At 41.6% G+C, this 24,020-nt stretch overlaps 1 long non-coding RNA gene across 1 annotated transcript in view; it reads left to right on the top strand.

Moving 5' to 3' along the window:
• LOC308054115 overlaps positions 1 to 24,020 on the top strand; it is a 118,631-nt gene that overhangs the window by 72,121 nt on the left and 22,490 nt on the right. The window contains exon 2 of the long non-coding RNA XR_013923970.1: positions 9,842 to 9,947. This is a non-coding gene — a long non-coding RNA (uncharacterized lncRNA). The remainder of the gene's footprint in view (positions 1 to 9,841; positions 9,948 to 24,020) is intronic.

The following is a 24,020-nucleotide window of genomic DNA, read 5'->3' as shown; positions in this document are numbered from 1 at the left end:
CTAACGTGAATTTTGTCCACAAAAATGTTTTCCTTGACCATGTTGACCTGATGGGTTTGAATAATTTTAAAATACTTTTAACATTCAAATTAATACACAAAAATATTTTTGCTTATGTGTAACTTTTCACGATGGATGATGAAGCTTTTCTTTTTTGGTCATTGTTTTTTGTCTGAGTATACAGTGTATGCTTAACCTCAAAAAATCTAAATGTGCTTTATGTATACCAAGTCTATTCTATTTAAAACAGAGCCAACATGTACAAAATCCCTTTTTTCCAGAAAATTTCCTAACAACTTTATTCTGCAGTTTCTATCAGGAATGGTACTTCACTACATCACACTGCTTGATCCTGTTTATCTGCATAATTCAAATGCAACCCTGAAGGATATAAACACAGTGACAGTTTTTAAACATACTTTCTGATAATCAGCACAAACTATTACTTTAACTTATTCAATAACATAACACTGACAGACGGAATTCAATGACCCTCAATAACAACAGATACAATCTCATTGTATAAAATTATATTATGATATGATTGTGTTGTCTTGAGTTGTGACTTAGGTTGGCTGCAATATGGCACACTTTTTCTTTGGGAAAAGATGATACTTATTACATTGCGATAATGCAGAATCTAAATTGTGCAGCTCGAGTTTCTGCTATGAAAAAAACAACCCAAAGAGCAAAAAGAGGTGTGCGTACAACCAGGAGACAAATAAAGAAATAACTAGTATTTTGGTAGCAAGACAATAACTTTTACTTTATGCTAATGTATTTGCTGGGGCAGATCCTTTGGTAGCTCACATTGATATGTTGGTGGCTCAGTTTAGTCTCCAGTACCGTTAGGAGAATGGAACATGGCAGAGCAGGTCGGTGTCGGAAATCTCTGCAAGTGGCTGTCAACAAGAGCTCTCCTTCCATGGGATCTGGCAAACCAAGCTGATTCCTAGACTAAGACAGCAGCATGTTGTCCAAATGGATATTTAGTGGTCAAAAAAGCCAAAGTGACTTAAGAACATCAGGTTCTCTTTGCTGTTGGGGAAACCCATACTGCTAACTAAGACAATAACAGTTCCTGGCCAGAACAGCTGGTGTTTCCACCTTCTGTCCTTCCTCTCTTGGGCTGAGCTCCCAGCTCCAGAGAGTGTGGGATGCTGCAAAGTCAGCATACTATAGGGTGTCTGGTGGGGTAAAATTGCTGAAAGGGAGAATAGCACAAAGTATGTCTAACTTTTGTGTTTACCCATCACTCTAACTCTTGGGTGAGGCTCTAGATAATGTGCAAATGAGCAGGGTAAGGTTCAGAAGGGATTGCTGTGGGGGCTACTCGTGGTTGTTGGCCAAATCTGGTCAAGGCTGCACTCTTGGTGTCTTGGAGATTTCTGGATAGACATGTGATTTCTGCTTGTCCGTGTCATGTACCCAATCTCACCCCACCCCTTGCCAAAATAAACCAACCAAAAAAAAATATCCCAAAACAATGAAAACAAAACAAAATGTTAGTTTTTGCATCTTTAGGAAAGATATTTTGGTATATAGTGAGAAATTTCCCAGTGTCTTCAAACAGACCAAATGAGGCAAAATAACTGATAATGATTGTCCAGCAGGGTAATGCTCTTTCACTTTTCAGAGCAATAAAGACTTTTGTCAAAAAAGCCAACACCTCTGAACATTGAGATTCCCAGTGCATTCTGATGTTGAGGGGTTTGGGTTTGTTTGCCCACATCATGCGTTGTAGCCAATGATTGTATAAAGCTTCATTATTACAAGCAGGTTAGAAACACAGAGCTTGTTTATGAATAAATAATTCTGTATCTGTTCTGCAAGGTAGGAAGGACACTTAGGACATTTCAGCATCTCCAAGGATGCCGTGAGCAGGAAGTAAATGGCAGGAAAACAGATTTATGGTCAGGTAAATATAGGGAGAAAAAAAGACACACACACAATGTGTAACATACTTGGGTTTACGTGCAAACACAGAGGCCATAGCCATAGCATGCATTCATAGGTTAAAATTTAGTATGGTTAAAAAAAGTGTGATATCTTGAGTAATTTCCATTACTGGTGAGATAAAATCAATGTCTAAAAAATTCCTTACTGGCAAAAGCCACTGAAAATACTAATCTGCTGTATAATATGGAAATCCAACATTATTAACCTGAGAGAGGACACAAAACTCCACATTGCCTTTAAACAACTGCTTTTGGTTTCTGTAAAGTCATTTCTTGGGTGAATGTATATATCGGCTGTGCTTGGTTTGATGGGCCTGGAAGTTGTGGTCCACCATCAGTCCAGGGACCACAGAGGGATGTTCGGCTCTCGCCCCGCTGTTGGGGAGGGATTGCTGGGAAGAGGGGCACGGGGCTTTATACACCCACAGACACCGTGGTCTAGAGCCACCTGCCCTAAGCAATACGAGAATAATGCGATTAACTACAGGTTTTCTGGAGTGGTTGCACCCACCGAGCCTATGTGGCCATGCACGCAGGTGTTTAACATGCCGGTCCACACAGGGATGCTGTTCCAGCCCTGCCTGCCCTCCGCAGTGGCTCTGCGCCACGGCGATGCCTGGCCGGGGTGCTCTGCTCTCACATAAATAGTCTCTCTTACCTCTGAAGTTTTTCCTCCTCTCCTACAGCAGTGCTAGGGGTCAGGCACACAAAGGTGCTGTCCCCTGATTGCAGCAAACACCGCCATGTGTTGTATGTTTGATGAATTAAAAGGATGCTGCCAACTTAATTACACTGTAACCCTTCAATAAAGGAAGGGCAGAGCTGATTAACTAGTGAATAATTGGGGGCTGATTGATGGCTTTCTCCCTCACTGCTAAAGGCTGTATATATAATTATTTTGCCTGTGGGCCTAATTTTGCCACTGTTAGCTTCCACTTTTGTCATCAGCTGTAATTTATGGATGGGGCCTGAAGCCTTAAAAAAGGCTGGAAAATGAAATAGCCCCGAATCCCCAGATATGTCACCTGGAAATGGCCAGCAGGCAGCCTTTAACGTCAACATTTGCAGCCATTTAGCAGCATTAACACCTCATGCTTAGCCCGAAAATAATATTATCATTTGTCAACAACTATCATAATATAGATTATTTCCTGACATCTAATAATGTTGCATCACTCACACCAATGATTTAATATATGTTTTAAATGCAAGATCAATTTATTGTAACTGAAAAGAAAATTCTTCTAGTAATTCACTTAAAGAAAAAAAAAAAAAAAGAGCAGGAGAAGGAAGACCCATATCCCTTCGTTGCATTGGCAGATTGCTTACAGAATTAGTATGCAAGGCTCTAATGACACACACACACCCCAAATCACTGCAAACTAAGATGGTCTGTGAAACTTAGTTTAAAAAAAAAAAAAAAGTCTTTATTTTCTTTGAACTTCGAAAGGTGCAGCAGCAGTTTCAAAGAAAATATAGTTAGCAAACTTTTATCCGCTGTACTTAAAAAACATTGTGGGACAGTTTTCCATCTACTGCCAATCAGCAGAGCTGCAGATGAGCCCATATAGCTGCGCTGGTTTGCGTGGGATGTAGATCTGGCCCTTTGTTTTTTAAATTGAAATAAGATTTCTTATTTTTTTAAGAGAGACAAAAGCTAGTCATTAATGCTGGAAAGCAGTAAGAGCCAATCTGTTTTGAAGGATCGAATTGCTTCAGTGGCAAAGAGGAGGGATGCCCCCCACAAGACAGCCTAGTTTGGGAAAATACAACATTCTGATTAGAGCTGCTCCAGCGGCTGCATGCAAGAAGAGCTGCCTATTTTATATTCCACAAACATTTTTTTCAATAAAGTAATAACAACTTAGATTCACTTTTTTTTTTTTTTTTTTTTGGTAACCCATATTTAAACATTGCAGAGAGGACGCTTCTAATTTATAAGCCAATATATACAAATCCTCTCTCTCAAATTTCCTTTGTTGTTTTGTCCTCACAGAGCACTCTCTTGCCTATGAATCACATAAAGATTTGAAGAACCTTTCAGTCAAAGCTTAGTAGTGTGCCAGTGGGCACTGGCCAGGAAAAAAAAAAAGATTGATATTTGCCCTCTCTTCTTATCTGCACTTGATTTATAAGTCAGTGCGAGTATGCAAGAGAAATAAAGGCAAAGACCTTGATGCCTCCCTGTGGAGAGTATGCACCATTTGGATTGAAGGCATGAAAGAGGAGAAATTAATGGTAAGCTGTTCATCTGTCACTACTGCCAGCCTGATGGTTTTGCAGAGAAGGAGAGGACTAGATGACATGCCCTCCAGTCAAGGGCATGACTGCCCGCTGTTCTCATATTATAAACACAGTGCTTTGGGTTTCTGAGGGATTTAAATTTAAATTATACTGTACTTTGGATAGGCAAATCTTTACACAAGTTTATTTTCCTGAAGTATTAACATGCAGGATTTCACTGGCTTTATGTGGAAGAAAAATAAAAATTAAGTCCCCCTATTTGATAAAAATGTGTAGCAGACTCTTAAAATGTATCCGTATTTTTAAAGCAGTGTGTTATAGTGTAATGAGATTTAAATTTATATATGCATTGAAGATTTAGGCACATGCATAAATAGATAAGCTTTGGTTATTCTACTTTCTGGCACATAGGAAAAGATTAAAAAGTTCAAAATAGGAGTTGAATTTTTTTTCTATCAAAATGGTATAATGCTAACTGCTGCTATCGATGACAATATTAGGAACACATTGTGAGGATAAAAACTGACACAAAACTTTCATGTTGTGCTAAACGACAAGAAAAATGTACTTATTCCTAAATGACTTATTTTCAGCGCTGAGTATTTGTGTACCCTCTTGCTGCTGTTCAAATGTTTTTCTCCAGTACCTAGCACAGAGGATGGCCAGTCTGCTTGAGTCCTCGAGATGCTTCTGCAACACCCACGAGCTGTATTGTGTGTCACAAATGGTATTGGTGCTAATAGGAGCAGTTTTGGGTGCCTGGCACGATTTGAATAAATGCATGTAGGCATGAGAACTAATTTGCACTGGGCTCTGATTTGGTGACATTACTGCCATGCACACCCACCAGCTATTTAAAGCCCTCTTTGCTGGACCCCAGCAGTGGTGTCCAGCTGGGCATTTCTGGTTCCCATTAAAAAAAGGGAAAGTGAGTTCCTAGTTTGTTAGTATCAAATTACCTTGGGTTTTGTAAACCAGAAGCTAAAAAAAGGCTCTGTCTCTCACTCTCATTAAAAACTCCTGGCTTTAGAGCTAATTTCATTATTTCCTGAGGCCTGCTGAGTCATGATTCCTGAAATCCAGGCTTGGGCAATGGATTTCAATAAAATAATTGTCCTCAAGTAAACTGATGTTTGCTCTCACTATGGCAAACTTACTGACTTGCATATCACTTCTGAAAGAACTGTAAATCTTTCATGGCTGTGACCAAAACAAATCGGTCGGAGAAGAGATGGAGGTTGGTCAGGAATGAGATGGTCCTCCAGGATCTTCAAGAAGGAAGGAGCATCCTTCCCTCCAAGGCAATTGGCATCTCCAAAGTATCATGCCTTGGTTTTTTTATCTTTTCTACCTTCCTCCCCACACTGTTGCAGGTGGGGTTACTCTGCCTCTCGCTCCGGTGCCAGGGCACTGAGGACCCTTTGCTCTCCTGGGTTCCTGGCCCATTCACATCATGCCTGAGGGCTTTTATTTCCTGTGCACCATCATCAACCTTCTCCATCACCTGTCAGGAAAGCCCTCAGCAGGGTGATTTCTAACACTGAGCGATGGCGATCGAGACATCCACAGTCCTAATCAAAATTAGGCAGTCAGAGGTACCATACAGTCACCAGAGCTGAGAAGAGTTCACTTCCACAAATTTACAGCTGCTCTTATCTCCCTGCTCCTGAAGCGTCTCCTCTGCAGTGGCTAAAAGCTGCACACTTGTGGCGGCTGCCCGGCGCTTGGTGTTTCAACTCCCTGCTTGAATCTGCCTAGAGTTTTGGCAGACTTCAAATGTTGGAGGTGATATTTTCTGTGCCAACTGTGAGTTAAGTGGGTTTTTTAGAAGTTTCTGTTAAAACGAATAGATTTTTTTCTTCTTCTTCTTCTTCTTTTTTTTTTTAAGAGGTTGTGGGAAAGTATGTTCTTTCACAGACTTCAAAATTATAATTTTTTTGAGCAGCTTCAGTTCCTCCAGGCTTCAGAGCAGGTAAGTAGTTACTTCGGCTCCTTTTTTTTTTTTTTTTTTTTTTTTTTTTGTTCTTGTCAAAAAATCCTCCTGTGCCCTAGTTTATACGCATGTTAAAAATCTGTTTGCACTTGCTGAGTCCATCTGCACTGAGGCTGATCCATCTCCTCGCAGTTCCACGCCGACCGCAGTGCGGATGCGGCACTCACACAGAGCAATCCCCTTTCTGTGGGGGGGTACCACTGCCGGGCTGCTCCCGCCACGCATGGCCGTGAGGGTGGGGGGCTGTTGCCTCTGCCCCCGGGTCGCCTCTTGCTGGTTCAGGGGCTGCGTCAAACCCATCCAATCCAGTATTGTTTTCTTGGTGCTGAATCTCTGGCGAACACTATGCCCGGGTGGCCACGGCGGCCACCGGCATCCCGGCTTGTGCCAGCACCGGCGTGGCCAGCGGCAGCGGGGCAGCGCCCGTCCCCTGCGCCCGGCACTGGGGGCGCCCCGCGAACGCGGGGTTCAGGGCTGGGCCCCCGCTACAGGACAGACCCTGAGGGGCTGCAGCGTGTCCAGGGACGGGCACGGAGCTGGGGAAGGGGCTGCGGCACCGGCTGGGGGGGCTCAGCCTGGAGAAACGGGGCTCGGGGGGGACCCCATCGCTCTGCGGCTGCCTGAGGGGGCTGGAGCCGGGGGGTCGGTCTCTTCCCCCAGGGAACCAGCGACAGGACAAGAGGGAACGGCCCCAGGCTGTGCCAGGGGAGGGTCAGGGGGGATCTCAGGAGAAATTCCTTCGCGGAAAGGGTGGCCGGGCAGGGGGACAGGCTGCCCAGGGACCGGGTGCTGTCACCGTCCCCGGGGGGGCTCAAAACCCCCGCAGGCGCCGTGCTTGGGGACACGGTTCAGCGGTGGGCTTGGCAGCGCTGGGTTAGGGGCTGGGCTGGGTGGCCTTAAAGGTCTTTTCCAACCTAAAGGATCCTATGAAATTGTACGTTTCCCATGTCTATAACGATAGTGATGTACAAAAGCTTTCTGCTACCACAGGGGACATTGTAAGCCAGGGCACAGGAGGTGGTTACAAACAGTCTAGCTGTTCCAGCTCTGCTGCTGAAGTGAAGGAAGGTTGTATGGTCCAGCAGGCTAAATGCTTTTAAGTCTTGACTTGTTAGTTGTTTGGAAAATTGCATATGAAAGATAACAAACACAAAGGTTGAAAAGTTAAACGCTGAAAAGTAAGGAAAATGCTAATACAACCATACATATATATATTTACATGTATGCATACTACAGTATGGACTTTTGTTATGCAGTGTGCACTGAAATGGCACCTCCTCCTCTTTCAGCAAGTGTGGTCTTCTCATGCTCATGAGTTGTTATTTCCCACTCACCATCCAAGCTTTGGGCTTTTCCTCGTGGATTCTCCTCTGATGCTCTCATCATGGCTTTTTACAATGAACTAATCTATGGTGCTTCTGTGAACAGCAGTGAAGTACCCTGTTAGTGCAGAAGGAATGGGTTGTCTCCATTTTAGATCTTCACAATTGGGCACCGAGGCTGAAGGTATTTCCAAAGCACCAAGAAATTGGTGGGATGCAGCTGCTGAGGTACCACAGGTTTGCTGTTTCACAGGTGTTCCCCCCAACAGCTCCTTGGCGAGCAGGTGCCGCTGCTGGAACAGGGTCTTTCAAGTGACTTGTTGCACATCTGGATGGGAACAGCTGCCGTGCTGGGTGGCAGGGTGCCATGCTTTGCCGAGGTACCATCTTTTGTCCCCAGAGCAGCACACGTGTGTGATCGCTGCTGGAGCCTCATTAGCTCAGACACAGCAGGACGCTGATACAGCGATGCTGCCTTGGGGACCCAAATGGACTTACTTGTTCAGTGCAGGTGATGGGATTTCATTTCAGCACATAGATGTAGTCTTAAATGGTGACACGTTTTTTTATCCTTTTGGCTTCTTTCAGCTCATTCACTGCGTATCCACAAACTACAGACAGCAGCAAAATAAAAATCCTGATTTATTTCCATGCATAGTCATTCCTATGCACTTATGAGACTGGGTTTCTCTGGAAAAAAAAAAAAAAAAAAAGAAAAAGAAAAGCCACCTGTGAGCAAGTAATTAACAACTACATCATAGTGAAGACAGGCAAGAGCCAAATTAAACTTGCAGAGGGACCTTTAATTCTAGCATTTCTAGCTATTGAGTGCTTTCAGTATGTGATATTAGCAATCTTTTAGCCTAGTTTTTAATACAAGCATGTATTAACACAAAGGGAAGGGCCGTATTTTCGCCGTGCAGGCTGCAGGGAGCCCAGGTCCCCACTCTGAGCAGCTTTGCTGCGGCAGCAGGTGATGGCTGGGGAGCTCACGCGCGTGGGGCTGCTCGGTTGATGTTTGCATCCAAAGGTGCAGGGACAGGGAAGGCGTGGGAAGACGCGGGCACAGTGGAAGGGATTCATGTACTGTGGTGGGAAAACACATGATGGTTAAAATCAGAGTTAGCAGGGAGGTGGTGTGAGGGTCCAGAGCAGAATGGCACCACCAGCATGAGCTGAGCTTACTGCTGGTGCACCAGCATCAGGCTGGTTTAAGAGTGGCTTACCGGCATCCTTAAAAACCTGTGTTTTCCAAGTTTTGCACTCTTTCTTTAACGTCTTCATTTTAGCTCTTCTTATTTTACAACCAAGTTGCTTAATGTTATCTTCAAAAAAACCAAACCACCCTATCAACAGAAATGAAATATCAATACAAATAAATGTTAAAATGGAATTTATTTCCTGTTCAACTTCAGATAGAAATCCTTAAGTTTCTTTACCTACGGTGGTCTAGTTATGAAAATGTTTTGTAATTTTGGGGGAACTGGTTTTGTTTCTCTGGAATGAAAAGTATATTTCACTGGAAATCCATTTTTTTTCTATGAGGAAGGAAGGAATTTAATAAAAAAAATTTAACCGATTTGAGTACTTTGTTGAATATTATCAGAAAAATTTTCCAATAAATTGATGAAGTATTCTCTCAGCTTCCTAAACAGGGGCATATATGGCTAACAGCTAAACAACACTTTGCCTGTCCTTGTGGAAGACCCTCTGTCACCATCATTGCCTCGTTGTGTATCAGAATTCGGGGATTCACTGTTATTCTGTATGGCCACAAAACCACCCAAACCTTGTCATCAGAATTGACTGTAATTCTAAATGACAGCAAAACTATATGCAGAAACTCAGTTCTAGATTTGATAATGTAAGGAGCCACTAATATTCCATCTAAACATTTCAGTGTGTCTGGACTACATTGCTGCTTATTTTAGGTGGGGTTGTTTTGGTTTTTTTCTGGGCACTTGATTAAAATTTAGGAAAGAAATGTGGGTTTTATTTTTATTTTATCTCTGAAATATGATTATAAATGACCTTTGATAAAAAGTTAACAGAGAATATGTCAGGAAGCAGCTCAGAAAGAAAAGATTAAAAGCAGACAGTCTAGAGAGGTGTTTAATTTCAATTTTCTTTGTGGTATAAGAAATCTGTAGATTTTAAAGCCATCATACCATAGTTACTTTTATCAGTAGGGCTCTTTTGTTTTGTTCTGCCACCTAATTCTTTTGATGACAATGAGTCCACAGTTTTCCAATGACTGATTTCGATTTGCATGTTATTGTCAGCCTTTTATATTTTATCATATCTCCACTTTGGTTTTTATGCAGATCCTCACATCAGAAGGCAAGGGCAGCCTGAGCTAAACAGCTGGCTGGATTTGCATGAAAATGGACTGCCCTTTTTCATTTGTTTGTTCTTTGGAAATTACAGTAGGTGAGTATCTGACTCAAATTTCCCAAACAAATAAAGATAAAACTTCACAGATATTAAACTGTGGAGCATTAAACTGTATCATTTTACATATAAAAAGAAAAGGATTAAATAGAATTAGTCTGTTGAGCTGACTGAGGAGAAACAATGTGAGTGATGGTCTGAAAACTGAAGATACAAAAGAACTGCGGTATCTTCAAGAGATTTTTCTCTCCAAATATTTTCCTTTCCCATGTTTAAAGGATAAACACTAATATAAATATTTCCCTTATGAATTTAAGATATTTTTGCTAGGGAAAAGAAAACCATAATCTGTTTTAAGTCATTATGTATTTGATAGTATTCTGTATTTTAGGTATATATTTTATATACAGAGCAGTTAGCAGCAGCCCCTTGGCAGTGGATATTCTTTACAACTTGGACTGGTGGTGTAAACCAGCCAAGGTGTAAGCGTGACTGGGGCAGATGCCATTCAGAAGCCCATATTGTTTCAAAGAGGCCAAATCTGCAGGGTGAGGTAAGATCTTTTATTAGACCGGCTGATGGAGATGGAAAAAATGAACAAGCTTTGGGGCACACAGGAACTTGATAGTTGACAGATATGAGCTTTATAGATTTGAACAATAAGGTATCAAAATAACACATGGCACAACTTGGAGTTGTCAACAGACTTATAAATTATTTAGAGTATGTGTGCCCTTGTGGGCCTGTGAGCTTGTTCGTCTCTTTCTTGAGCTTATCTGCTTGAGCTTGCAAGAGACATAGCCGCTCCTTGCATACCTGGCCTCTCCTCTGTCTTTAGACCATCTCGGAGAGAAAAGCACAACTGTAACTGTAGTTTAAACAAAGGTCTGGAAAGAGTAGAGTTTATGACGTCTAGCTATAGGGTGGGATTTACCTATTTTACATGTAGACTTTCCTGCTTTCAGGTTGCTGTAGGAGCTTGGCTTAACAGTAATGCTATATGCCTCCTGGAGTTAAACATCTGGGGCAAAGAGCTATTGACTCTGAATTTCCTGGAGAAGTGGTAACTACTAGTCTTGCATGAGATAACAGTTCATTCCTTCCTCTGATAAGGTTGGAATTGGGTACGTGGAGTCACAGCCACGTGGTGCTGACAGAGAAGTAGTGTCCCCAGAGAGCAGCGCAGAGCCAGCCAACAGCCAGGAGCCCAGGCAAAGTCTGTAGAGTAAAATACATCCTCACTTTTTTCCCCCCTTTTATTTTATTTTATTTTATTTTATTATTCAGACTTTCTCCACGATCTTTCCTGACTGCACATGGGAAAGTCTGGTGTGCTCTTTAAATCCTTTTTCTTTTAAATGCTGCAAAATCACGCATAACTTTCATTACACCTATGCATTGAAACTCGTTAGTGAAAAGTGCTCTAAATAATGCATAAGCCTGGTGACATCTCTAGGCTTTGCTTGGTGGGGGTGTGAAACCTGGCTGCTCACACCCACAAAGCCTGTCCCTGCCAGCCAGCCAGCTTTGACAAGGTTGCTGTAGGGCCCTGTAAGGTCAGCGGGAGAGAGTAGGGATGGATTCTTGCTCTTTTGAATGTTGGACTGGTCATACGGGTGTAGTGGGTGAAGATGGACTAACCGTATCGACAGTGCTTTGATACTACTGGTTATGTAAGATAGACTCGCTGTTGTATGGCGGCATCACTGTAGGTCAAGAGACAGTGGCAGCAGAAGACAACTAGTCCCGAGTAGGTGCGGGAGGTCCTAAATCCACCTCCCACGATGCTGAAAGGATTGTTTTGTGGATGCTGGGACTCAGTGGGTGACAGGATTGCAAATGGTTCAAAGGAGACTTGGTCCTGCAAGACCAAGGATATTGAGCAGCGTGCTCTGTGGCAGCAGGATGGGGCAGCAGCCTGCCTGGGAGGCAACAGGCAGCTGCTGAGAGCCTGACATGGGGATAACTGAGGATGCTGTGTGGGATAACTTTGGGAAGCTGTGTGTGATGGGCAGTGTGCCTGGTGGACTGGTCTTGGCTGCCGTATAGTCCTTTCGTTGTTTTCAGCCATCTGAAAAACATAACAAATGCTGGTGAGTTTTAGGAAATCCACGTAGGGAATTGCTCCCGCTTTGCTCAGCTCCCAGCAGAGCTGACGGTACTGTCATGTGACTTGATTTGCTATGGATTCACCAGGAATATTTCCAATCTATAGTTCAAGCCTCTGTCTGAGGTTAAGAAAATTGTGTGGTTTTGTTTTGAAAAAGGCAGTGGCTTATGGTCTAGGAGCAGACAAAAGATGCTCTTGGATAAAGCAGATGAACCCTTCACATGGCTTTTGAGCAAAGAATGTTGGGGCCAGTGTTTGCTGCTATTGCCTTCACAGGAGTTGTACAGAGTGCTGCACAGCCGCGTGCGTGTTTGTACCCGTGCATAGAGCTCCCCACAATACCTGCTAAACTCCTTTGGAAAGCACCATTATAAAGTCACTGACCCTGCAGAAATTTGTCATACACAGAGCAGAGGCTATGTAGAAACTTATTACAATTCAGTATTTATAGAGGCTTCATGGAAATACAAATAATTTTTGGCTTATTTATTTCCCATTGATTTTATTTTGTTATAGTTTTGGACTTTTTCCTAAAAATGTTGCGTTTCCGAATTCTTCACTAAATATCACAAATAGACATCAAGAGTTGACAGGCATTTTGGAAAGTTTTCCAAGATTTTGCTGTTACAGTTGCAGAAACCATAGTCCTTGCATAGCTGTGAATGGCTTGAATCGCAGGCATCCAGCCTGACAACTACTCAAATTAATTTGATGATGTTACTACACCTAAAAATAACACAGAAAACAAGACATTTTGGCTTTGGAACCTGACCTGGAAATGCTTTTCACTTTAATGGAAAGGACCAAATTGTCTCAGATTTGGCTAAGTTTAGCACTTTGAATTTTTTGTTGGGTTTTAATCTGGGCTCACATGAGATTTCCTTCAGTGCTTGGATCTGTTTGAATGAGCTCTTCCTGCTAGTGCTGTTTTAATCCAATTGGAATGGCAAGCCCATGCAACATGTTTTGGACTTTTTTTAGCAGTCGGACTTGTTGATCTCAAAGGTTTTTTCCAAGCTAAATGATTCTATGATTCTATAACATAGAGAAAGAGCTAGTGCATTGAAAGCTAGTTCATGTTACCTAGCTGTGATTTTTCTGTGGACTTCTTCCTTTTTGCAAACTGCTGATGGATGTATGTTATGACCCCAGTGTGATAAAGAGAAATGCTATGTAAGTGTAAAGGGTTAGATCTTCATCTGATATCAAACAGTTGATTGAACTTACAAAAGTGAATTTACACTTGGTGAGGGTCAGTTGCAATATACGGGTCTACATTTTGCAGATAACATTATTCAGATTCTATTTTAAAAACCCATTTTTACATTGACTTTGTAATGTAACTTCTGGTATAAATCCATGGCTATAAATAACAGTGAAGTACCACTGCCATCCTTACAGACTCTGGTGTAATTTGGGGAACTGGCACTTTTTTTTCAGTACAAAACACGGTAAAATCCCTCGTCCCGCCACCAACCCCTCCATGGCAAAGCCCATGCATCCCCCACGGTGCCTGCGGCACCTGCTCCCATTCCAGGAGGCAGATGGGGCTCAGCTCAACTCCCCGTTCCTGTAGGACAACCTCAATTCAAGTAACCCTTTGTCCTTTTTCTTGATGTTTTCTTGGGGCAACCAGTTGTCTCCTGTGGCTCTGTTGACCTAAGGTAGTGCCAGGATTCCTCTGAACTCAACACCTTCAGATTATCAATTTTTTTCCCCAAACAGCCAGAATCTGGTTGTTGGTTGGGCTGACAGTGCCTTCAGCATCACCCATGCAGCAGGGAGATGATGTGAACAGGGGGTGGTACGTCCCTGCCCGTGGGTGAGAAAGGTAACAGCTAAAGTGTAGATTCATTTGGAGTATTCCTGGGAAAAAAAGTCTATTATTAGAGTTTGTCATGGCATGGTCACTTCCATTTCCCACCTGTTCTATGAGTGCACAAACACAGCTAGCACAAGCTAGTTTTTCTCACCGTTTTCCCAAAATAGTGGGAAAACAAGGGTCTCCATAACCCTGGGCCTCTAAGCAGTTGGATTAATTGCATTTGTTTGTGAAATGGTGTTTTGTTTTAAAGCCTTTCACAATACTGAAAGGACACTGAGAATATCTTCACGTTTCTTAAATTTCAACCGCAAAACCCAAAATGTGGCTCTTTTACATCAATATTTTACTTCTCCATAGGCTTTGTGTTAAACTCCTGTACAGAGTTACTGTGCGTTATCGATAATGTGGAACTGGACTTGGTGGATTTTAATGTCTTTTTTCATGTTTATATGGAACATTTTGAAGCAGCAATTAAAATAATTAAGGAGGGTGAAGAAATCTTTAGCATGCAACAAAGATTTCTGCAAAATGTTAATTTCTGTCAAATAAGTGAATATATGCACAGATGCCTCCTGACAGAGGCTGTGATTTCTGAGTGCTTTGCATGCCAAATAACTTGTTTACCCCCTCAATGTTTGCCAAGTTTACTGTCAATTTACAAATAATTTCCATTTTGCTGTTTATTCTGCTGCCTTTTGATGGATATGTCTTCCAGACTTTTATCTTGCATGTAGACAAACTAATTAATATTTTCCCTTCAGGCAAATATTTTTTTCTTAGATCTAAATGTGGGTTAGATTCTTCTTCGTTTCCATATGCTTTGTTCTGTCAATCATTTCTCTTCTATGTTACTAAAAATGTACCTTTGTGGATGTCATTTCTCATGTTTTACAGATTTATTTCACCTACATCTATATGGGAGTGTATGTATGTAGAGAGACATATTTGTTATATATGTGTTCATATATGTTTAAGCAGAGAGAGTGAAAATACTAACCTCGCGTTAAGGTTTGGTTTTTAAGAATGAATGAAAATACATTTTGTCTTGCCTGTTGCTGCCATTTCCCAGGCTTGACCTCACAGTTTGTGGTTACCGCTGCCCATATGGCACACGCAACACTGAGTACATCTCTTCTGCAGTGTCAGCCTGGATTCCTGCACGTCTTTTTGACCTAGTCCAGCCCTACTAGCCATGTATAAAATCCTCTGCATCTCCCATTTCCCTCCTCCTGCTATCATCCCAGCACAGACTGCAGCGGGCTGACCCTTCTGGGGTGAGCAGGCTGATGCAGAAGCCGTCCTGAGCTGCTGTGGCTCCGTGGGAGGGATGCTCCCCCAGCCGGGCTGGCCAGGCTTGGTACCCAAACCTCCTCCTGATGCATCGGGGCAGCCCCAGCCCCAGGGACGCCCCTCCCGCAATGCCTTTCCTCGACATCTAGGTATGTTTCAAGATCTCAAATAGCTAAATATTGTCATATTCAAGGAACAAGATTTCCACAGAGTCCCTGCAGCTTCTGCAAAGCTTTCAGGAGGTATTGGAAGACACAGTGTGGGATTTAAAAAAAAAAATGTTATCGGAAGCCTGTGTGTTAACCACGTTCTGCTGAGAAAAACACAGGTGGTAACTGAGAGCGCAGATATTGCGAACAGATTCTTGCAACTTACCAGTCGTAAAAATATCTCTGCAAAAAATACTCCCAACGACTCTGTTTACAAAATGCTTGGTATTTCCTATATCTGGAAATATTCTCGTTGTAGCTCCATATGTTGCAGCTAGTCTGACAAGCTTGCTTTTGAACTGTTTGCAGGTTGCAGTCTGTCTGGAGGGCTGGGTGCTGATGCCTTCAGGTTTTTAGGCCCTGCATTATGGGCATGATTATCTTGTTCACTTTGCAGGCATAGAAAAATGGAGCAGGGATTTAGCGGGATTTGAACAAACTTCCTAATTATGCCAAGTAGAGAGCTGCCTGAGTAAAATCTCAGCCAGAACCCCAGGTTTTTTATTACCGGTTCTGTTGTAAGTGTAGCTCTGTAATTTTCTGTGTTTCTGCTTTTGTTTATATCATCGTAGTCAGCGGGACTGGGAGATTAAAAACCGAAATATATTATCTTCGCACATCCTCAAAACCTGTCGAGAAAGGAGGAGAAATTAAACAAGGACAAAAACTCTCAGTGAAGTGAAGCTGCTTCCTTTGAGCTGCCTTATTAACCAGTCAAGTACTTGACTGCCACTGTCAGCTAGATTTCTTTAGAGAAAGAGTGGCATTTTGAAAAATACAAATTCACTGCCTGCACAAGTTAATGAGGCCCTTCAGCAATGTTCATTGATAGTGTAAATTCATCATAATACAGTGCTACAAACCATAAATGGGATATGCATACAGGAAATCATACACTATTAGAAATTTGCCAGACACGAGAAGAAAAAAAAGCCATTGATAAGCAGAAAACTCATCTCAACTGCTTGGTGCTGATGGGTGTGCGGCACATTAGTAATGCCAGATAGTGCCATGATGAGAACTTATTAAGGTGAATTGAGGTAGCTCGTCAAGTATATTTTGCTTCCCTTTGTTCACATATTATGGACTCTCTCAGCTGCCTCCCTTACATTTTCCAGTGTCGGGTTAGATAAAGTTTGCTGTGTAAGGACTAGCATCAACATAAAGGGACAAATATCTCCAAATACGTCCATTTTCTGCACATGCACAAATGTGCTTATGCGTTTAATCAATTTTCAGTTGCATTTGCAAGCTATGGCTTTACAGACACCAAATTCTCTTAAGGGCTATACAGTACACCAGGAGTGGACCTGTAAGTAATAAAAACTGGCAACGCCCCAGAAAAAATATATGAATGTGACTTCCTGATCTTCCAGATAATTATTGAGCAGTGCTATTTTGCTGTCCATATCCATCAATAAATCTCTCTACAGTGCAATACATTTGGTATTCCTACTCTTTTTGAATAGTATCAGTTTAAAAATCTCTGGAACAATTAAGCCAATACTTTAGTGTGATTTGTCTGCTGGCCAGTTTCCATCATCCTGTTTCAGGGAATGAATAGAAAAATTATTACCTTGCATTGCGGTCATAAAATGGTCAGCTTCTTAAAGAGGTGTACAAACTTGTTAAAATCTTGAAGATCATGGCCCCTGACATGCAGGACACCACCAAATTGTATGAATGAGCTCTACGAAATAAGGCAGACTGGTAAGAAAAGGCTCTGAAACATCTGCATTCATCTCCTGTGGTCTTGATTCCAAATATATAGGGATCTGAGGAAAGACTACATTGGGTTAGTCACTGAAAAGTGTCTGGAAAAAAGGGAATCACCACCCTAACACCCTACTGCCCTGAGTCCACGCTGTTAAATGAATCTGCTTGTTGTGGAGCCACAGGTGGCTGGGGACCCAACAAAGGACCATCAACAGCAGAACCTGAGAAGGTGCAGATTCTGGTACCTCTCTTCCCTCAGGGTCTTGCCTTTCACACATGAAGACAAGGTCAAGGGTGTGAGCTGTGTTTTTTTTCCCCGGGGGGTCTGTTATCAGGCATCATCTGTAGCCTTCCCCCAGGGGTTAGTTCAGACGCCATTCCAATCCATGGAAACCCTGAAGCCCAGGTCCCCTCCTCCCAATGTCACCTGTGTCATTCGGCTGACGTGTGTTTGTGTCATCAGCTGCACAAGGCATTGGGCAGAGCAGCAGAATATTAAGCAAACATGCCTTCCATTTGTAAACAGGAATAACGATGTTGGCTGGACGATAAGCAGGAATCACCGAGCAGAAACTGCAGATGTTCATGCTTTCACTTCCCTCTGCCTTTCTAACCACCTTGGTAGCTCCTCTGTACTGCTCCTGTCCCCTCTCCTGGAGGAAAAAATCCTTGTGGGCAGCTTTTGTGAGCCCCGCCAATATCTTTTTTTTTGTGCCTCTTCCATCTTCCTCACATTGCAAACTATTTCAAAGCTGACAGGCCAGAGAGATGCTCTTCGGTCCTCTCTGACCTCCTGTGTTCCTCCTCCCCTCTCCTCTGCTCCAGCAGCTCTTCTTTTCTCCTTTCCCCCTTGCCCCATCTGACCCTCCCCCGGCCCCAGTTGCCCCACTCTTCTGAACCAGTTTTTCTCTCAACTCTTGCCAAAGTCCATACGATGATCTCCAAAGAGATCTCAGAGCTTGGCTTCTGAAAGGGTGGCTTTCAAACAGATCTGGAGTGCATGTTGTTTATGCACTGTGGACTCTGAGAGATGAAACGGAGGTAGACGCTTTTGTTCCTTTTGCCTGCTACTCAAATCCCCAGCTGATAATTACAAACAATAGATGAAAATGTGTTTGGTATATATCATAAGAAGAAATCTTATGGAAACATTAGGCAGCCTATTATTGTAAGGCTCTTGTAAATACTGTTTTGTAAGAAGAACCTATCTAAGATGATGTAAAACTTAATATTCCTATTAACAAGATGTACTATACAATTTCCAATTCATATCACTGGAAATGCATTTTAAATTACAAAGTGCTCGTATTTTATCTGAGCCAATGTTCTGATTCATATGCCTCCTCTTCAATCCTATTTTCATTCAAAGTTTCACAATTCACATCTTCTTTTTCCTATTTTATGTAATATTTTCTGTGTTTTCAAAATGTAATCAAAGCTTGTTAGCTTCTACCCAACCACGTTTCATTGAATGGGAATATTAATAATACCAGCTATTGATGTCTTTATGTTAAAATTTGATTTATTGAGCAAGTGGCACATAATCTGTGGGGAAAATACCTAGAGATAACACCTTGAGATGATTAATTGTGTTTACAGTGCATTTCTGTAATAATTGTTTACAAGGAAATTTATGCATGAGTTGCTGCCCCAGTTCAAAAGAATAACTCATCAGATTGTCAAGCTCTCTGCTCTTGAGTATTCTAGCTAATTGCTATCTTTGCTAGTTAAGCATCATAAATCCTTCTTCCACAGAGCTGAGAGCAGGATTTTTGGATCATGCTTTTTCATGCAATGAAAACCTTTTCATCCCTAGGAACATCAGCTTTCTCATGCAGGAAGGGGGGGGGGGGGGGGGGGAGAGAAAAAAAAAGTAAGGGGATGATATCTACAGAAGATTGTGACAAGTTGCCCAGTGGCATTGGATATAACTTCTGAATGAGCTTATACAATCATGTGTTAAAATCTGTGTTGGGCAAATTTGCCACTAATGTTATTGATAATGAATAACATATGAGGATGTAGACTTAGTCTTCTATATTTAAAAACAATTAAATTCCCAGTTCTGCTGCTCTCTACTCTTGTATTGCTTTCTCCTTCGCGAGTGCTGCAGGGTAGAGATGGTAGGATGGGTTGGAGAACGGTTCCTTTGCAGCCATCTGTGCTTATTACTGATCTAATAACAATTGCACAATTCTCCCTTTTGGAATGAAATTCGCCCTTATAAATTCACAGAGATAAACATACTTTTCTTTTGCACAGTTCCATGTGTCTGGGAGTGCGTGTGTGTGTGTGTGCTCTGTTTCCAACTTTCAGGTTTAATTATTTCATAACTAACTTTCTTGTAGTTCCAGGAGTGTTATCCGAGCAATACGTTGCCAGGAAGGAGTTGATAATGTTTAATAATTCCCGATTACATTCCTGTTCCAGTCCATGATCATGATTATACAAATGTTTCTGGTGCTATTTTTCAGTACAAATCCCTCTTTTCAGTTTTTTTTTTTCTTCCTTGTTGACGGTGTATTGGTCAGAATACAAGAGAAACCGACCTATTTGCTAGTTTAATTAAAGATGTCAGTAAAATCCTTAAGGTTTGCCTGGGAAGGAGCAGATTTACTTGCTGCTTTTATGCACACTGTGGGATTTAAACATTTTGAGAATTGCTTTGGTGATTTTTCCCAGGAGATAAAGGAATGGATTAAGTGAAGTAGTTTCTGACTATAATTGGTCTGGTTTAAACACTTAAAAATAACTTTAAGAAATAAGAAAACACAAAACAGGTTTTCAAGTAGGGATTTAACTTTTTTTTTCTTTTTATTTCTTTCCACCACCCCCCCCTCCAGCTATGTGTTTATTTCAGCTCATTGTGAGCTATCAAAGTGTGCTGTACGTAAGGTGGTATATATGTACTTTAGCTGCTCCCAACAGCAGTCCAGGCAGAGGACAGATGTCTGAAGGAGAAGAAACAAAAGGACTAAATCTGAAGAAACAGAGAGGGAAGAGAAAAAGAAGGAGGGGTGGGGGTGGGGAGGCTTTCAGCCTTTGGATAGGTTATTTGCTCTTTTCAAACAAAGTGGGCTGTGTGGGCTTTAAAGTTTCCCCGTGTTTCCAGGCAGCCTGGCAAGCCAGCGCCATCAAAGGCAGGAGCCACCTGTTGCTGAGGTGTCCCTGGCACAGCACCTCTGCGGCTGGCACGCTGCTGCTGCTCCTGGCGGCTGGGAAATTCAATCAGCTATACACACGGGGCATCACGGAAAAGCTGTTCTGTCTATTTTTCTAGTCAAACACATGGGTTCTTCTTTCTGCCTGCCTTTGTCTCAGGCAGGTGAGCGGCCAATAACAAGGAACTGCTGCCAAATGATTCATGTCATAGTCATTTAGGAAGACAGAGGTAGCTTTGGCATAAATCAAAATCTTCACACGACTAAACCAAGCCTAACACTGCAAGCCCTTAATACCATCAGGTCTTACAATACCAGCTGCACTGGGTGAAGGCAATAAAACACACTGCTGAGTGGTGCGAAAATACAAATTTAACAGCTAAATTTCGGTTCCTGGTCCAAATAAACGTGGATGATTGTTACACGTATAGTAACTATAGTTCATCGAAAGTCAGCAATAAAGGAATTCTTGAGAGAAGAGTGAAAAAACCCCACCAACCGAGACTTCACAAGCAGGTTTTGATCAAAAGTAGACACAACACAACATGTGAAGCAGATTCTGCAGGAAATATTAGACTAACCTTACAAAATATTCCAATCATGCCTATCAGGAAACATTAATAACAGTGTTATTGACAGAGTATTCATTTAAAGTCTTTCTGTTGGATACAATTAACTTTTAGATGAGAGACAGTTATAGGTACTCAGATGATATATATGAAAGAAACAATGACTCATGTCTCCAACAGCAGCGGTACCAAACCTTGCAGTGGGGAAATTGCATTTCTTCTAGCTTAAAAAAAATAAATTTCCACAGACCTTAGAGGAGAAATCAGCTTGTTCCTATCAGAAGGATTGCTGTGTACTGTTTCGTATTCAGAGAGGAAATTTCTGTGTGAATTGCCAAGCGCTGGGATGAATGTACTTTGGGCAAGGGTAGGTAGTGTAGCAGAAAGGGATGAGATGGACAACTCAGCCCTGGGGTAAGGAGAGGCTGCTGTGCTCTTCTACAAGATTTTTATTCCAGAAGATCTTTGTATAATCAGATTTTTACATCACCCACACGAACATCAGCAGTTGATGAACCTCTGTGCATCAAGGGTGAGGGCAGTGGTGGTGGCCCCACCTCCCCCTCAGTATCTATGCTTGAAAGCATGAACCAGAAGTCCCTTCTTGCTAACACCATCTCCCTAACATCAAACCAGACCTATTTAGACCTGGATAAATGGTGGATAGGATGCTGGAAGGATACATTCAGACAATGATTTCCTGAGATTCATGATGTCTCCAACCAGGTAACAGATAAACCTTGGGGCTTGGATTCATCTCACCTGCTTTTAGTTCTTTAAAAATTAGTCTAGGCTTGCTCTGAGTTTGACAGAGAGAAGTAAGTTTGGCCTGAAAGCCGTTCCTCCCAGCTAGCTTCAGATCTCTTATTTTCAGAAGACTGAAGTGCTATCTGAATGCAAGATAACAAAAACTTCAATGGCAGTCACTAGTCTAAGTCTCTTTGAACGTGCTGGTGGTGAGCTGGCTCAGGAGCCTTTGTATTAGTGAGCCGCTGCTTTCTTCTCTGCCTCTGTACCTGCCTGGAGGTCTCTCCACCCGGCTGGGTTTTGTACAGTTTTAGAAGATGCCTGATCAGAAACTAGCCAAAAAAAATGAGTGCGATCCACCGAGATTAAGAAAATCTAGAATCATGACAGAACTTTCCACCGTAAACACTCTGCATGCTAGCAGCACTGTTTTGGTAACTAAGAATGTGATGACTAGGTTTAGAGACAGTGGCATGAAAATTAATTGAAAAATGGCCTCATGTTCCAAATAAAAATTTTAGATGAAATGATGCCACAGTAAGAAGACTTGCAAGTCTTAAAATGGGGTTACCTCCAACCATGCTGTTTTAAATCTGATCTATAATAGCTTGGTAGTAGTTTACTTAAATTAGTTCTGTACTGTATATTTTACATTTTGTAGAAGTGCCTAGAGCAAGCATATTAAGCAGTTAAGAAAATTAATCTGCTTGAGCAGTGATAACATTTGTAGAATGAAATCCTCACAATTAGAAAGACATTTGAAGAAACCATGTTAAAAGGTGCTGAAATGTTCTTGAAGAAATGCCACATGTTGCTGCGGGCAGTAATGAAACATTTCCATATAAAGTACTACATAAACACATATAAAATGTAGACATATGTTAGCAGATTATGGAGTGTGAGAGTGCTACAGTAGTGATGATTATTTGCAAGTGTTAATGTTACCAAAGCTTAAGGTTATCTCCTGGTCTTGGACCCTATATGTAAATAATTATATCTGAAAATATGCATCTCCAAAGCTATCAAACATAATATACATTCAACACTTCTGAAATACTGTAGGGTTTATTGATCTGCAGTATATGATACTAAATTTCAGCAGATTTATGCTCAGATATCAGTGAACATATGGCTTAAGACATGCAAGTTTGAAATAAAGTTATTCATATTACATACACTTCCACATGGTTAAGTATTTGCAACTCAGAGAGTGATCAATATGCAAAAGGTGAAGTCAAATATACATTATCCACACAGAGGCAATTTTATATGCATAGCACATAGGAGTTCTATTAGTAAACCAGAGAAATTTTATCTCTGCGTTCGTCTAGCAAATGTTTCCTGTGGATATGTCCATCTACTATGTAAACAGATCTGTTTTTCTAATATCTGTTTGTCTAAGTGAGAATAACCTACATATTCCCATAGTCTACTGGACCCAAAATAGTGTCTAAAAGAAATGAATATACAGCAGAGAAACAGCAGTAATAACTTCAGCTTTGGGAATATGGTCTGAGTGGGCCTTTAATTGGGGATTTATTCCAAGCCTGTTCCAAACTCTTTAAAACCTCATTTTTTTGTTGGTGACTTTTGCATTTGTCTTTGTAATAACAACGCTGAACATCGCTCATGCTCCAGGATCTAAAAGCACAAGTATGAAACCGGGTAAGTTGGTTGAATATTTCTACTGAGATTCTTAGTGTTGTTTTCCTAATGAGCATTTTTTCACATCCTTTTTTTCCCCCAAAATATTTGCTTGAATTAGAAAACAATCTCTGTACTCAAAAGTGGCAAATCACTTGAGCCTCGTTTCTGAATAGTGCTGAGAAATCCCTCTTTGCCTATCTTTAAAGATGTCGCTCCAAGAAAAACAGGAATTTGTAACTTTAAAACCTTCATCAACCCTGTATCTTTGAAATATATAGTTCTTGAAAGAACCCGGTACTTATCAGGCCAGGCTGCCTAGTTGGTGTGCACTGAAGCTATAGAAATTCAAGCAAAACAGGCATGATGATCTTAATCTATTTAATAGAGTGTGTTTGTCTGCATCACAGAATTGCATCACCATTTTCCATTCTATAAAGACCAGATGAAGAAAAATCAGAGAAGTTAACAATATCATTGTATTGCAGAAAGCCTCATATCCTTTCTGACTGCTTTTGTCCATATACTTTTTTTTGCTAAGGACTGCAGTCACGCAGTACATTCCTGAGAAACCTGCTGTGTGTTCTGTCGATATCAGTCAGAAAGAGCCCCCAGTCATTTCCTTTGGTTCTGGATCAGGCTTGTTCTTGCACAAACAGGAAAAATATGTAGGCCAGTGCAGGGTAGATTAATTATAAATTCTAAAAGGCATGACAGTATTAATTTGCATTTCATTGCTTGGTGCTGTTTAGTTATCAATCCAATGATTCTACATTGATTTTTTACTACTAATACAGTGTACTTATGTAGTGTGTTGGAGGCTTGCAGACCCTGAAAGCAA

This window comes from Falco punctatus (assembly GCF_963210335.1).
Source record: "Falco punctatus genome assembly, chromosome: 15".
NCBI classification, from domain to species: Eukaryota; Metazoa; Chordata; class Aves; order Falconiformes; family Falconidae; genus Falco; species Falco punctatus.
Note: the sequence above shows the minus strand (reverse complement) of the source record. Positions and strands in the feature narration are given on the sequence as shown.